The following is a 12299-nucleotide window of genomic DNA, read 5'->3' as shown; positions in this document are numbered from 1 at the left end:
TACAGATAGAGAAAAATATTGTGCAGAGAGAGAACTTTCACAATCAGTGTGATGACGGCAGAACTGTTTGGCTGAGTGAAACTGACCCAAACAAGATGATTAACCTAAAGGAACTCTAGAAAGGAAGTGAGCAAAGCAAATATTTTCTTATTTTGTTGAAGAAATCTAAACCCTGACCTAATTTAAAAGAAAACTGCAGTTCCAACACTTTGTCAGCTTAAGGCATTCGCCTGCAATGGAGATATTGGTGAGGAAAGTCAGACTGTTGCCGAGGCCCCAAGCTCTGGGATACCCTCCCTAATCCTCTCCACGTCTCCTCCTTTAAGTCACTCCTTAAAACCTACCTCTTTGACCAAGCTTTTGGTCGCATGAAATTAAGGGGGACAAAAACAGCCATAAAATTAGCCAAGAGATCTCTGGAAAAGATGGTGCATAATTGTGGCAGTAATGGCAGTAGCTTTTCAGCTTTGTCAGAAATCAGAAGACAATTAAGGACTGTAGAGGGCCAGTAAAGGATACTGTAGGGCAGATTCAAACTGATTCTCAGGTTATGGCAGAGCTGCTAAATGACAATTTTGCCTTAGTCTATACTCCTGTAGATGATGCTCATGTTCCAGATGAGGGGTGGTCAGCATTGAATAGTATTAATATTAAAATAGATAGTAATGTCATCTTGGATAGCTTAGGAAACTCAGAATTGACAGGGCTCCAGGTCCGGATAATATCCATCCAAGGATGATTAAAGAGATGGGACAGGTGCTCTGTGAGCCTCTTGCCCATATCTCCAATAGTTCAATAGAGTCAGGGATAGTTCCCTTAGACTGGAAGCTAGCTCATGCAGTTCCTATTTTCAGAAAAGGGGACAAATCAAAGCCAGGGAACTACAGGCCTATCATCCTGTCATCGATGATTGGGAAGATGCTAGAAAGGATCGTAAGAGGTGTGCTTTATGATCACTGGGAAAGGGAAACGGCCATTAGAAATTCACAGCACGGCTTCTGAAAAAAATAGGTTAGTTTTTTTGAAGAAGTCGCCAGGGTAGTGGATGAAGGAATACTGGTAGACATTGTCTAGCTGGACTTTCAGAAAGCCTTTGATAAGGTACCTCACACTAGGTTACTTCACAAGATGGAATCTTGTATCAGTAGAAATTTGAAATGCTGGATTAGGAAATGGCTCCAATCCCGCAGCCAAAAAGTTATAATTAACAGATGTGGTTCAGCTTGGAGACATGTTACTAGTGGTTTTCCCCCAGGGTTCGGTCCTGGACCCGCTGCTCTTCACGGTCTTTGTTAATGACCTGGACAGCGATGTTGGTAATTGTTCATTCAGGTGACACCAAAATGTGTGCAAGGATTAAGATATTAGAGGAGTGCAATCAAATCCAAAATGATTTAGATGTGCCAGTGATGTTTAATTCAGATACATACAGTGTCATACATGTTGGTAGGGCCAACACAGAATACACATCATTTGCAGGGAACAATACTGAAAGAAGTTGAGAGAGAAAAAGACCTTGGTGTTATTGTGCACAGATCACTAAAGGTTCGTGACCATGTAGAGAAACTGTAGCTAAAGCTATATGAGTAGAACCATTCAGTATAAATCGAAGGAAACCATTTTGATACTATACAGGTCGCTGGTCAGACTGCATCTTTGCTGTGCTGTGCCCAGTTTTGGTCCCCCCACATGCGGGTGATATAGTGGCCTTGGAAAAGGTCCAGAGGAGAGCTACAAGAATGATTCCTAGCTGAAAGAACCTCCGATAGGCTTACAGACCTTGGTCAATTTATCTAGAGCAGTGTAGACATAGAGGTGACCTGATAGAGGTCTATAACATAATTCAAGAGCTGGATAGCATCCCTATTGATAGATTATTCCAGTTTAACAGATTGGGGAAGACCAGGGGGCGTGAGTTTATAAACTATATAAGAGTAGCAATAGACAGGATATTAGGCGATGGTTCTTTTCCCAGAGAATTATGAGCCTGTGGAATACATTGCCACCTAGTGTGGTGGGTGCTGACTCTCTGAATGCCTTCAAGAGGGAGCTGGTCTGGTTCCTAGCTGGGGCAGAGATCGCATTACGTAGAAGGTCAGGTTCTTTATAGATAGCACTTGGTCCACGTGATGATCGGGACTGGTTTGGATCGCCTGAGGGGGTCGGAACTGCAAGTTGTTTTTGTTGTACTCCCCAATCCTCCAGTGGTGAATTTACACCACAATTTGCTGGAACAATAATTAGAATATGTTGCAGTGAGCGTCGCGGCGATTGGGAGCAGCGTGGCCGATGGTAGTTAAGAATTCATTTTGATTGGTGATTTCTGCGGTAATTTCAACCTAATTTATTTGCTTATATCCGGCAGAAGATTACTAAAAGCTATAAATAGGGATAAATATTGAATAAATATCACCACAAGAACAAACAGCTCTTCTGTTATTCTCACACTGTATCACAAGGCTATGGCTGGGAACTGTGGATTTTAAGAAGCGTGGTGTATTTTACTCGTGATTGACATCAGGAAGCTATTTCGGAAGCAATGCAGAAAACAGTCACAGCAAGAGGCAATTTCACAGTGTTTCAAGGATTGTCCTACTTTTTTCAATTACAGTATTTAGCAATGAAAGAAATACGTATAAATAACATTCCTATTTGCAGTACTTTAAACCTTCATGTGGGCTCTACTTTGATCGATTTGATAAGAAAATTTAGAATTGAGATAGCAACTGTATTATGATGCTCAAACCATATTACTGTTATGAATCCTGTATACTCAGCCTACCAGCACCATTCCTGTACACTCAGCCTACCAGCACCATTCCTGTACACTCTGCCCACCAGCACCATTCCTGTACACTCAGCCCACCAGCACCATTCCTGTATACTCCGCCCACCAGCACCATTCCTGTATACTCAGCCCACCAGCACCATTCCTGTACACTCAGCCCACCAGCACCATTCCTGTATACTCAGCCCACCAGCACCATTCCTGTATACTCAGCCTACCAGCACCATTCCTGTATACTCAGCCTACCAGCACCATTCCTGTATACTCCACCCACCAGCACCATTCCTGTACACTCAGCCTACCAGCACCATTCCTGTATACTCAGCCCACCAGCACCATTCCTGTACACTCCGCCCACCAGCACCATTCCTGTACACTCAGCCTACCAGCACCATTCCTGTATACTCAGCCCACCAGCACCATTCCTGTACACTCAGCCCACCAGCACCATTCCTGTATACTCAGCCCACCAGCACCATTCCTGTACACTCAGCCTACCAGCACCATTCCTGTATACTCAGCCCACCAGCACCATTCCTGTATACTCCGCCCACCAGCACCATTCCTGTACACTCAGCCCACCAGCACCATTCCTGTATACTGAGCCCACCAGCGCCATTCCTGTATACTCCGCCCACCAGCGCCATTCCTGTACACTCCGCCCACCAGCACCATTCCTGTACACTCAGCCCACCAGCACCATTCCTGTACACTCAGCCCACCAGCACCATTCCTGTACACTCAGCCCACCAGCAACATTCCTGTATACTCCGCCCACCAGCACCATTCCTGTATACTCCGCCCACCAGCACCATTCCTGTATACTCCGCCCACCAGCACCATTCCTGTATACTCCGCCCACCAGCACCATTCCTGTATACTCCGCCCACCAGCACCATTCCTGTATACTCAGCCCACCAGCACCATTCCTGTATACTCCGCCCACCAGCGCCATTCCTGTATACTCCGCCCACCAGCACCATTCCTGTATACTCAGCCCACCAGCGCCATTCCTGTATACTCCGCCCACCAGCACCATTCCTGTATACTCCGCCCACCAGCACCATTCCTGTATACTCCGCCCACCAGCACCATTCCTGTATACTCAACTTACCAGCACCATTCCTGTATACTCCGCCCACCAGCACCATTCCTGTACACTCCGCCCACCAGCACCATTCCTGTATACTCCGCCCACCAGCACCATTCCTGTACACTCAGCCCACCAGCGCCATTCCTGTACACTCAGCCCACCAGCACCATTCCTGTATACTCCGCCCACCAGCACCATTCCTGTACACTCCGCCCACCAGCACCATTCCTGTACACTCAGCCCACCAGCACCATTCCTGTATACTCCGCCCACCAGCACCATTCCTGTACACTCAGCCCACCAGCACCATTCCTGTATACTCCGCCCACCAGCACCATTCCTGTATACTCAGCCTACCAGCACCATTCCTGTACACTCAGCCCACCAGCACCATTCCTGTACACTCCGCCCACCAGCACCATTCCTGTATACTCAGCCTACCAGCACCATTCCTGTATACTCCGCCCACCAGCACCATTCCTGTACACTCAGCCCACCAGCACCATTCCTGTATACTCCGCCCACCAGCACCATTCCTGTATACTCAGCCTACCAGCACCATTCCTGTATACTCCGCCCACCAGCACCATTCCTGTATACTCCGCCCACCAGCACCATTCCTGTACACTCCGCCCACCAGCACCATTCCTGTATACTCAGCCCACCAGCACCATTCCTGTATACTCAGCCCACCAGCACCATTCCTGTATACTCAGCCCACCAGCACCATTCCTGTATACTCAGCCCACCAGCGCCATTCCTGTATACTCAGCCCACCAGCACCATTCCTGTATACTCCGCCCACCAGCACCATTCCTGTATACTCCGCCCACCAGCACCATTCCTGTACACTCCGCCCACCAGCACCATTCCTGTATACTCCGCCCACCAGCACCATTCCTGTATACTCAGCCCACCAGCACCATTCCTGTACACTCAGCCCACCAGCACCATTCCTGTATACTCTGCCCACCAGCACCATTCCTGTGTACTCAGCCTACCAGCACCATTCCTGTATACTCCGCCCACCAGCACCATTCCTGTATACTCAGCCCACCAGCACCATTCCTGTACACTCAGCCCACCAGCACCATTCCTGTATACTCTGCCCACCAGCACCATTCCTGTACACTCAGCCCACCAGCACCATTCCTGTATACTCAGCCCACCAGCACCATTCCTGTATACTCCGCCCACCAGCACCATTCCTGTATACTCAGCCCACCAGCACCATTCCTGTACACTCAGCCCACCAGCACCATTCCTGTATACTCCGCCCACCAGCACCATTCCTGTATACTCCGCCCACCAGCGCCATTCCTGTATACTCAGCCCACCAGCACCATTCCTGTATACTCCGCCCACCAGCGCCATTCCTGTATACTCAGCCCACCAGCGCCATTCCTGTATACTCAGCCCACCAGCACCATTCCTGTACACTCAGCCCACCAGCACCATTCCTGTACACTCAGCCCACCAGCACCATTCCTGTATACTCAGCCCACCAGCACCATTCCTGTATACTCCGCCCACCAGCACCATTCCTGTACACTCAGCCCACCAGCACCATTCCTGTATACTCCGCCCACCAGCACCATTCCTGTATACTCAGCCCACCAGCACCATTCCTGTATACTCAGCCTACCAGCACCATTCCTGTATACTCCGCCCACCAGCGCCATTCCTGTATACTCAGCCCACCAGCACCATTCCTGTACACTCCGCCCACCAGCACCATTCCTGTACACTCAGCCCACCAGCACCATTCCTGTACACTCTGCCCACCAGCACCATTCCTGTATACTCCGCCCACCAGCACCATTCCTGTATACTCTGCCCACCAGCACCATTCCTGTATACTCAGCCCACCAGCACCATTCTGCAACGATTTAAGTGGAAGGGGCGATCTCAGTGGCTTTAATTCAGCAAACTCGACCTTGCCATTGATTTTACTGTGGGCGGAGATATGATAATTAGCTGTTCTGCCTCGATAGACTCTGGTGTGGAGATGCCGGTGTTGGACTGGGGTGGACAAATGTAAGAAATCACACAACACCAGGTTATAGTCCAACAGCTTTAATTGACCTGACGAAGGAGCAGCGCTCCGAAAGCTTGTGATTTCAAATAAAGCTGTTGGACTATAACCTGGTGTTGTGTGATTTCTTACATCGATAGACTCTGGAACAGTACCCATGGATTGGAGGGTAGCTAATGTTATCCCACTATTCAAAAAAGGTGGTAGAGAAAAAGTGGGGAATTATAGACCAGTTAGCCTGACATCGGTAGTGGGGAAAATGCTAGAGTCCATTATAAAAGATGTAATAGCAGAGCACTTGGAAAGCAGTGACAGGATCGGACAAAGTCAACATGGATTTACAAAAGGTAAATCATGCTTGACTAATCTACTGGAATTTTTTGAGCCTGTAACTGGTAAAATAGCTCAGGGAGAACCAGTGGATGTGGTGTATTTGGACTTTCAGAAGGCTTTCGATAAGGTCCCGCATAAGAGATTAGCGTGCAAAATTAAGGCACATGGGATTGGGGGCAAGGTATTGACTTGGATAGAGAACTGGTTGGCGGACAGAAAGCAAAGAGTTGGAATAAACGGGTCGTTTTCCGAGTGGCAGGCAGTGACTAGTGAGTGGGGTACCGCAAGGATCGTCCTAGGACCCCAGCTGTTCACAATATATATTAATGATCTGGACGAGGGAATTGGATGTAATATCTCCAAATTTGCAGATGACACACAAAGCTGGGTGGGAGGGTATGCTGTGAGGAGGATGTCATGAAACTCCAGCATGATTTGGACAGGTTGGGTGATTGGGCAGAAACACGGCAAATGCACTATAATGTGGATAAATGTGAGGTTATCCACTTTGGTGGCAAAAACAGGAAGGCAGATTCTTTTTTGAATGGCAATAGATTGGGAGAAGGGGAAGTGCGAAGAGACCTGGTTGTTCTTGTGCACCAGTCGCTGAAGGTAAGCATGCAGGTGCAGCAGGCGGTTAAGAAGGCAAATGGTATGTTGGCCTTCTTAGCAAGAGGGTTCGAGTACAGGAACAAGGATGTCTTGCTGCAGTTGTACAGGGCCTTGGTGAGACCACACCTTGAGTATTGTGTGCAGTTTTGGTTGCCTTATCTGAGGAAGGACATTCTTGCCATGGAGAGAGTGCAGCGAAGATTCACCAGGCTGATACCTGGGATGGCAGGAATGACGTATGAGGAGAGATTGTGTTAATTGGGCTTATACGCACTGGAGTTTAGAAGATTGAGAGGGGATCTCATCGAAACCTATAAAATTCTGTCAGGCCTGGACAGACTAGATGCAGGAAGGATGTTTCTGATGGCCGGGGAGTTCAGAACCAGGGGTCATAGTCTAAGGATAAGGGGTAAGCCATTTAGGACAGAAATGAGGAGGAATTTCTTCACCCAGAGAGTGGTGAACCTGTGGAATTCTCTGCCACAGAGGGCGGTGGAGGCCAGTTCAGTAAATATATTCAAGAGTTGGATATATTTCTTAAGGTTAAAGGGATCAAGGGATATGGGGAGAAGGCAGGGACAGGGTACTGAATTTGGATGATCAGCCATGATCTCATTGAATGGTGGAGCAGGGCCGAATGGCCTACTCCTGCTCCTATCTTCTATGTTTTTATGCTGTTTCCCTCGCCAAAACTGTTGACGTCCCAGGAAATTACAGAATGCCATAAGTAATGGTTGGAGTTACTTACGCCATAATTGCCTGGAACTTTGGCGCTGTAAATTGGCCCTGCATTACAATGGTGCATATCTCCAGGAAGTTCTGGGCCATTGTGTTGCCTTTTTGGTTGTTTACAGCAAGTTACTCAAAATCCCAGATTGGCCCATATAGTGATAACATGTAAGAATGACATCAACAATAGAAGAGCATCATTGACTGTGTGTAACTAGATATGGTGATGCTCTGTGATTTGTTTTCTTCATTATTTGTTCTCTGGAGGATACATCCCTGACATTCAATAGAACCACAAATGTGCTTATGATTAGAAGCATGATAGGAAATGGGAACGGATGTTGGCATAGTGGCATTACCCTCAAGTAATAATGAGATGTTAATTTTTGCTATCAGGGAAGTTAATAAGATCTTTATATGCAATTAATGATTAGAGTCTAGTTGTATTTTGTTCTGCATCGATGCCTCGCATGCACAGTATTTTGAAGTTGAATAGGTTGACCAAGAATTATTAAAAGTACATTTGAGCATATTTATTGAAAAATGTCAGTACCAGATATTGTTAAATTTGGTACACCATTAAAATGTGAAGGCACTCATTGCACATGATGCTGAATGATTTATGGGCAGGAGACGGGAAACCCTGTACTGTTCAGCTGACACTGACTCACGATGCTTACAAGTTGTGTTATCACTGGTGGCAAGTTGAGGTGAGGATGGTGTGTTCTGAGCCTGACTTGTTCACGCTTAATTTTGCAAACAAACATATCATAAAGTTTGGATGATGAAATAAAATAGAGCAGTGGATTAGAAATACTCTTAATCAAAGCTGTAGCACAACTTAAAACTTCAATAACCATCGCAGCATTTCTGTGGAATTCCCGTGAGTGCCTTCCTATAATCGCAGAGCAGTTTTGTGCAAGTGGAAGCTGTGTGCCAGAGCATGAAAATCCCTTTAGATCCATGCTAAGTTTTCTGTTCAAAGTAAAGATTTAAAAAAACACAGGTACAGTCTACTTTTGAATAATCTGGGCAAACCTACTAAGTGTTTCCAAAAGCTGCCACTTTGTCGTATTAGCAGGGCATTCAGAAGCATTTTTCTACATTGTGGGGAGAGAGGTTTAGTACAGCAACGAGACAAGTGCTGCCTCTTAAAAGGACTGAGGATTTTCAGGATGCACCTGTCAGTTTTGATTAAAATGCACCTGCCATTCTCGTACTGTGTTTGGATGCTCAGTACAGCAGGGCTTCTCGGTAAGTCACCCCCTGACAAATAGTTTAAATTGGAGTCTGACAAAATGGAAGGATCTTGAATGAGTCAGCATTGTGGGACAGCATTGAATGGGCCATTGGTGAGACACATGAGATGTCCATGGGATGAGGTAATTGTGGCCATTACTTTTTGCAAGATGCACATGATAAATTGATTCAGTAAACGTGATCCAAGAAATTGGGGGGAAAAAAAACAAAACAGTTCCACATTTCGAATCAGATGATCCCTGGAGAGAAAGAAGGTGCGCTGTAACATGGATACACTAACTCCCACTTACAGCAATAGATGCTAAATCTTTCTTTCCCCCTCCCTTGTTACCCCCTTATTTCTTCTATTTCTTCTTCTTCTTCTTAGGCAATCCCTCGGAACCGAGGATGACTTGCTTCCACACTAAAGATGAGTTCGCAGGTGACCGAGAGTTCAATGCTGGTCCTCCAGTCTCTGTCACAGGTGGGGTTGTCCATGAGGGTCCTGACGTTCCAGGTCCCGAACTTCATTTTAAAGGGTGGAAGATGCCTGTGCGTGAATTATTTAGGAACGTCCTCAGGCCTCTCTATTCCTGCACTCCACCGGAATTGCGGCCGGTTTCAAGTGCTGTCCAGTATCTACCCCAAAAAGCTAAAAGATAGAAGTAATACCATATAAGTACAATAGTGGCAGTGAAAGGAGCAACCTTGTGAAGTATATGACATTTGGGACTAACGAAAAGCAAAAATCAGAGACGTCAACCAGAAAATGGTAGAAATAGACGAGGACAAACCATAATGATAGAGAGGCAAGTCAATGTGTGAAGGCAGGGGATGGGGTAGGTATGTGCTGCACCGCTAGTGCCTTCTGGTTTTGGTTTTTGATCTTTGGTGACAGTAGGAGTATGTTTGTGTGTGTGCTAGGCTGATGTAGCAGAGCCTGGTCTCCAATCGTCTTGGATCCCCTTGCCATTGGACCAAGACCTTGTTTATGACTTGTTTAGTTACTAACTGATATCAGCATAGCTGTGCTGGGTCAGGGTGGATCTGACAGCTCACCGGCTTTAATTATAGTAATCATTGCGGAGTATTCCAAGAGGGGATCAGTTGATTTTGTGTAAATGTACTGTCCAGCTTTATTTCTGTGGTTCTGTTTGTTATTTGATCCGCAATCTAATCTGGCCTTGCTCCACGTTCATGCTGTCTGGCCGGTCACCATGTTACACCACTATTTTGAACATACAGTACATAGATTAGGCGTATGTTTGGGTCTATTATTCATCTTGTAGAATTTTTGTTTCTTTGCCCAACATTGTAATAGAGCAGTACCTCAGTGTTTTGACGATGACGTAAACTTTGGCGAGCGGAAATTGCTTTGCAATGTTAGTGTTACAATAGAACGGAATGAAATAACTGTTTTAGTTGGAGGCACTTAGCACAATGAAAACCAAGATATATGTATACACATTGCATTTAAGATAACAGTTCCGTTGCATCTGGTGCTGCATAGCTTATCTACCCAGATACTTCAAAGTGGATAAGGTGCATGCGCACTATAGAGGATCTGCACAAAATGTCTGTGATGGAGAAGTCTGTTTGTCTAATGAATCAGATGGGTATAGCAGCGGTAGAAAGAGCACATAATCTAGGCTGAAACTTTAGTACTGTACAGGTGTCAATTTTTTCTGGTTACGCTCCTGTGGAGCGTCTTGGGATGTTTTACTATGTTAAAGGGGCTATATAAATGCAAGTTGTTGTTTTTGTACTGATAGAGTGCTGCATCGTTGGAGGTGCTGTCCTTTGGATGAAGCCCTGTCTGCCCCTTCAGGTGGATGTAAAAGATCCCATGACACTACTTGAAGAGCAAGAGAGTTCTCCCTCACTCCTGGCTAACAATTCGTCCTACAATCAACACCTGCAAAAACAGATTTTCTGGTCATTATCTTATTACTGTTTGTGGGACCTTGCTGTGTGCAAATTGGCTGTTGTATTTGCCTACAAAGCAACAGTGACTACACTTCAAAAGTAATTCATTGGTTATGAAGCTCTTTGGGACATCCTGAGGATGTAAATGGCACTATATTAATATAAGCCATTTTTTTCTTTATATGACTTGAGTACAAATAGCATACAGCTCATATAGCTATAAACACAAATGTCAACGTTTAGATGGTGTAACCAGTACCAATAAAATATGTCTGAAAGGAGGAATACAAAATGGGTTTTGTTGCTGTAGTGTGTTGAAGCTTCAGCTATCTGTAAATTAATGTCTAAAATGTATACACTTATTGTACACATATAATGACAGACTGTTATGAATATTATAAAGTACGCTAGGATCTTCTTTACATTTATGCCTTCAAACTGTAAAATAATTGGCTTATACCCTGCTGTGAATCATGTGCCAATATTATTCTGAAGAGTTATCACAATAGCTTCTCATAGCCTTCAATATAAAAACATTTTAATTTTAGTTTTCACTGCCAGGAATATTGTTTTATTTTGAAGTGATTTATTTATTGCATCAAAAAGCCTAGAAAATAAAGCTGTATATTGCAGACACAACTTGCCTTCTTCACTGGAACACTTATCCTCAACATTCCCCTTGTTTTGCAATTTCATAAGTTGTTTTGTGAAAATACTTGTATTACAAGGTGCTATGAGACCGCACAATGGTATGAATTCCTTTTTCTGGAAATGTCGAAGGATCAGGCCAAGAACATTTTAAGTAATATAGAAGTTTTAAAAAAGGCACTTCAGAGGTAGACAACAATGTAACAAAATGTTTAGTGATTTTCTTAATCTTCTAGTTTGAATCACAAAAACAAAATCTTGATCTTGTTATTTGCATTATTCCAAACTGTTCAGAGTTCTGTCTGTAGATCATACTTAATGAAAATTAAAGAATTCTCTTGAAGGGCTTCCTGTCCGAGGCCAGGGAGCATCTGTCCAGTGGGTAAGTGAGGGGGTGGTGTTTGGGGGGACTGAGGAGGGGGAGCAGAACAGAGAAAGGTGGTTGATTCCTCGGAGTGCTTTGAAGGGGATTGGTGCACGCGGAGAGATCTGGAAACTGGGAGGATACAGGAAGTCAAAAAGACCTGGAAGGAGGGTTCTGGCTTGTAGTCGGGGAGTGGCTGGGGTTACAGGAAAGTGTAAGGGTCTTCGAGTCAGGAAGTACTGTGGGAGTGTTGGGTGTGGAAGGTGTGAAGGTAGTTAGGATGTTGAAGATCAGGGAAAGAGTGAGTTGTGGGAGCACGAAAGGGGCAAATGGGAAGTGAAAGTGCTGAGGGGAGCCGGAGCTCAGCAGTGGTGTGGGACTGGAAGAAGTAGAGGCTAGGTCATTGTCCCAAGTGCAGTCTGTGCCAGAGGAGCATAGTTGGCAGAAAACAAGTGATAAGTAGCAACAGGAAGCAGCTGAGAGGAGGTGTTGAGGAGTGGATCAGAAATGCTGCAGATAAATCACAGTTGAT

The 12299-nt window shown here is 45.4% G+C and overlaps 1 protein-coding gene and 1 long non-coding RNA gene across 6 annotated transcripts in view; both read left to right on the top strand.

The window, feature by feature from the left end:
* Window positions 1-12299, top strand: part of immp2l (inner mitochondrial membrane peptidase subunit 2) — a 741977-nt gene that overhangs the window by 117615 nt on the left and 612063 nt on the right. The window lies entirely within an intron of this gene.
* Window positions 1937-10689, top strand: LOC147106217 (uncharacterized). 3 transcript variants are annotated; one of them, XR_015081389.1, is made up of 3 exons: window positions 1937-2328; window positions 9218-9313; window positions 10602-10686. It is a non-coding gene; the product is annotated as an uncharacterized LOC147106217 (long non-coding RNA). The 3 variants fall into 3 exon arrangements; XR_015081391.1 differs by having other exon boundaries at window positions 1939-2328; window positions 9218-9271; window positions 10602-10689; XR_015081390.1 differs by having other exon boundaries at window positions 1955-2292.

This window comes from Somniosus microcephalus, chromosome 16 (genome assembly GCF_052327205.1).
Source record: "Somniosus microcephalus isolate GS21.2 chromosome 16, FLI_Smic_1.0, whole genome shotgun sequence".
NCBI classification, from domain to species: domain Eukaryota; kingdom Metazoa; phylum Chordata; class Chondrichthyes; order Squaliformes; family Somniosidae; genus Somniosus; species Somniosus microcephalus.
This window is presented reverse-complemented; position numbering and strand designations above follow the sequence as displayed.